The following is a 5272-nucleotide window of genomic DNA, read 5'->3' on the forward strand; positions in this document are numbered from 1 at the left end:
TTGACTGAAGTGACGGCAGCTAGTAGTAGTGTTGCTAGCTTAAAAAACAAACTGTCATTATGAATCATGATTCGATTATTGTTTATCGATTATCGTAATTTCACGAAATAATTTTATTTGCTAATTACTTGGAGGATATAATCAAACGGAGACGCCATGTCTGTAATTTTCTGTACAAAACCGTCTGCCGATTTTTGCGGGGGAGGGGAACGTCAAATGTATGCGTAACGTAAATATAGCCATGTCAGATAAACGTCAGTCCATACCATGAACCTAGGTCCATGGTCCATACATTGTGTATGACCGTTGGCCGCCTATTTTCGACAGAGGGGAAAGCCTGTTAATGGCTACTCCGTTTAGTTGTATCCTCCAAGGCTAATTACTATATTAGTTATTATTATTAAAATCGTGGTAATTTTGTGTCAAACCATGTAGAGCCTGTGCGGAAAGAGAAAAGTCGTAGAATGTATTGGATCCCATACATTTCACGACTCTTCTCTTTCCGAACAGACTCTAGCTCACAGTTGACTTATAAATTCACATCTTATGGTCTGAAACATAGATGTATATATTATTTTTAAAGATGAAGCCCAAGCCATCTGTCACCGTAGCAAAGAGTAGTATAATATATAGTAGCCTCACACACACAGACACATTTTATATACGATTTACAACGAGGAACCAAAGGCATGTGGACATGTCGATAAAGTCATATCGATAAACTATACGGCCTTTTTACAATTTAAATTTTACTTGAAAGGATTTAAACTAAATCCTTCAGGGCGATAAATTAAACCAGATATATAATTTATCCTTGTAAACATTAATTTAGAAGTTTTTTTAAGTTATTCTTTATTATGACCCCGTTATAATTATTTGAATTATTGTCTAAAGGAAGCATGGAACGCCACATATTTAAAAGTTACATTAAAACCAAATAAAACAGGGTTTTCGCGATAATTGAGTTTATTATTATTTTATAAAATATTAATTATCCATTAGCATTTCCAGGGTGTTTATTTTAGTGAAGATGTTGAAGCTTCAATTAATCGCTATTCCGTTCCGCTGTGTAGAGAGTATCGATATATAACATAATTAAAATCGACAAGTCCACCAACCTAAAAACGTGCAATAAACCCACCCATACACATTTTTACGCACACATACAAAGCTTGCCCACCACCAAAATGGCTACGGTTTGACGGATAAATTTTGTACTGAGAAATGATAACGTTGGGGCCTTGGTCTGAAAGTGGCTCTTGATTTTCAAAGACGCGGGTTGAGAGCAGTTGAAAGTGACACGTTTCGGCCATAGAGGGTTTTACTTTCCAAGTACGTTTTAAATATTTTACTCCTGATTCCATCAATAACGATTCTTTTACCTGAATATATAGTTAGTTGAAAGTACCCCTCAAGAAATACTATAGGTACATGTATATATGTATAGGTAATACTCTGGCCAACCCATTTTGTCAGTAGAAAATGGCGCGAAATGTATATCAGCTGTGAAATCTTTTTCTCTTCTATATCTTATAATAATCAAAAAATCTAAAAAAGTCTAACGAAGGGGCAAGCTAGAAAAAATCTAATAGCTATGGGCAAAATACAATAAATTGTCTAAAAATATTTCCCATAATGTCAGTGTTCGCCGAACGGTAATGCAATTGACCATTAAAAATTAAGCATTGAGAAGGTTAATTGCCATTAACTATTAACCATTGAAGGAAAATTAATTATCAATTACATTAAACATCAATTTGCATTAATATTAATTTATTTCGAACCATAAAAATTAAAAATTATTAATGGTTAATGTTAATGCTTTACAAACCATTAAAAATTAAATCAATTATTAATGAAAATTAAAAATGTGATTGATAATTATCAATTAACAAAAATATATCGTAATTTTATAAAGGCGCCCGTAATTTTATAAAGGGATCAAATGTCTAGTGGTACTCATGTTTGGTGCAACATAGAAACACGCCGTTTAGGTTATCCGACTCATCACAATGAGCACTTGGGGGAGCATAGTACCTAAGATAGAGCTGATGATGAACCCTGGCAGTACCTATTACAACATAGGCACACGCCGTTTTGGTCATCTGAATCTGACTCGTCTTGATGAGCACTTGGGAGAGCAGTACCCAAGATAGAGCTTATGCTGATCCTGGCAGTACCTAACGGAACTCAGGTTTGGTGCAACATAGACACACGCCGTTTTGGTCATCCGACTCGTCTTGATGAGCACTTGGGAGACCAGTACCCAAGATAGAGCTGATGCTGAACCCTGGCTGTACCTAATGGAACTCAGGATTGGTGCAACATAGACAAACGCCGTTTTGGTCATCTGACTCGTCTTGATGAGCACTTGGGAGAGCTGTACCTAAGATAGAGCTGATGCTGAACCCTGGCAGTACCTAATGGAACTCAGGTTTGGTGCAGCATAGGAACACGCTGTTTTGGTCATCTGACTCGTCTTGATCAGCACTTGGGAGAGCAGTAGGTACCCAAGATAAGAGCTGATGCTGAACCCTGGCAGTAAATAGTGGAACTTTGTTATTGAGAGTTTTTAGTATTTACATGTCTCTGGTTTGCAGGCAAGCTAGAATAAACTTGAATTAATACAAATCAGGAGGTCACGAATCAAGAATATCGGTTTTGCATTAAAGTAATGACTATATCTACCTACTGTCGTAAATTTACCACGGTGGCGCAAAGTTGTAAAATAGTTATATTATAAGTAGTGCACGCCGTATTTAATTATTTATGCGGTGAAATCAGCAAACCACTTAGTTCTTTCGTTGGTCTATTTGCCTCTCTATCGCTCTTGTACATTCGAGGGATAGACAAGCAAATAGATGAACGCAAGAACGAACGTGGTCCGCGGTAGGCCCTCTGATAGATGACTATTGTTGGAATCAGGATAATAGGTATAATACAAGATAAAAAAAATATTAAATTTTTATTTTTGTGTTGATTTGCTTATAATATTACTTACAATTTTACTGATATTTGTACCTCATGATTTAAAAATATCCACACAGTCCTAAACTTTGATCTCAGTTTATATTATAGTTTTTCTTTACGAAATGTCAAAGTTAGCAGAATCTCAATAACTATGTACCGTAAGATCGAAACTAATCCTGTCGACATAATTATATATTTTTCATGAAGATTCAATGTCAATTTTATTGTCAATGTAATTTATAGAATGGGTTTCTTTAAACTATTCACAACTAGGTCAACTAGGTACATGTAAGAGGGGATTTAGCTAAGTTCTTTACATATTTATTTCTTGATTACAAGTTTATACGAGTAAACATCGTAAACAACTATCACATACAATGTTCTACATTGAAATATTAATGTGTAATGTGACTGACTATTATGTTAACTGATGTTAGTTATGTAATACTTAATTACATTATTGTTGTTTAACTCCGTTAATAGCTCACTAACAAACAATTAGTACCGACATTGGTATCCTACTTACTTATATATAATCGGTTATGATCTCTGCGTGACTCACGAGCGCTCACGACATTACAAATCAAGTACAGTCAATTTAAATTAAAATACGGCCAGGGGGAGGCGTTAAATGCCGTTAATGGGCGTTTTTTTTTGTTGTCCCCTACACTTTTTTTTCAATTTTGGGATTTTTTTATGTTATTTGTACTCAGAATCACGAGCTCTTTCTATCCTAATAGGAGAAAAAAAGTGTCCTAAAGTTTTTATTTCCATTCCGTCACCATTTTTCATAGACTTTGTATGGCGGTCGCGAAATGGAAAGATCGAAAAATGTATGGAAATTTTGGGACACTTTTTTTCTCCTATTAGGATAGAAAGAGCTCGTGATTCTGAGTAGAAATAACATAAAAAATCCCAAATTTGAAAAAAAAGTGTAGGGGACAACAAAAAAAAACGCCCTAATATATGGCGTTTTTCACTGGAGTAATAAAATATCTGTTTCTCTTAAAATATCTGTTTGTTTGTTTTCTTTGTGCTGTGGTTTTCCCGAGGGTCTACAACTCTACAGTATGGGGTTCTTCAAAAAAGGAGTGTACCTACAGGTTTTAAAGGGTTCGGCAACGCGCATGTAACACCTCTGGAGTTGGTGGCTGCTTACCATCAGGCGGCCCGTATGCTTGTTTGCCACCGATGTGATAAAAAAAATCTGTTTCTCTCAGTGTTGATATACGCGCGTTATTCTATCTTATGAAATAATATTTTTGTATTTAGGTAAAATAATACATAGCCTATGTAACATAGTACCGTATTCGGTATTACATAGGTACCGACTTAAGTTCTACGTACGTATCTAAGTTCTACGGGCTCAGTTTACTGGGTTATATAAATACCCAAGTCTGGATCATATACACGTCCAAAGACCTTTAACATGACATAAGTGTCACTACCTGGGGGAAGTTAAAAGCTTACCCTCATAAAAGGGGGATATTAGGTACTATACTATTCCTCCACGGCCTCCACCCTCTTCAAGCATAAGTTTACATTCACCACTGAAATACAATAGCTAGCCGTAAAACCGCTTTTATCTTAACTGAATAGATTTTTCGATTCCAATGTAATTTTAAAGAGGGGGCAATATTTTTTCACGTCAACGGCTCAAAGAAGGGTAATTCCCTGCGCGAAAACAGTACCTAATAATCGATTATGCGCACTCTCCGTGCGTTGATGGTATTTGACTGTATTTAAATTTACTGTTACTAATTACGCTTTTATTAGAATAAATCTCTGGTAAAACGCGCATTTTTGAGTTTTTATATGTTTTCCGAGCAAAGCTTGGTCTCCTAGATAATTAGAATAAAAAAGAAAGATTTGCGAACTTCGTTGTTAGCGGTAGGCCCTCAGGTGCTGTAGGTGAAGTCGCGGTAGGAGCTCGGAGCGCGGACACCGTCAGGCGGCCTAGCCAAGGTGACGATCGCTATCGCTCGCCATCGAATCGCTTTGTGTCTCTCTATCACTCTTATATATTAGTGCGACAGTGACAGTTGCGTTTCAATCGCTACGGAGCGTCAGCGATTGGCATGTTGGCTACGCGGCGGAGGGTTGGTTCACATGACATGCAATGCATGCGTTACCAGCCTAGGCCCGCAATGAATGAAAATCTCAGCCCAACACGATGCTCTATTATCCCGAACATAAAGACAACATTTCCGCGCATATCACTACATAGTATAAAACAAAATCGCTTCCCGCTGTCTGTGTGTCTGTACCTATGCTTAGATCTTTAAAACTACGCAACGGATTT

Source organism: Cydia amplana, chromosome 4 (assembly GCF_948474715.1).
Source record: "Cydia amplana chromosome 4, ilCydAmpl1.1, whole genome shotgun sequence".
Classification (NCBI taxonomy): domain Eukaryota; kingdom Metazoa; phylum Arthropoda; class Insecta; order Lepidoptera; family Tortricidae; genus Cydia; species Cydia amplana.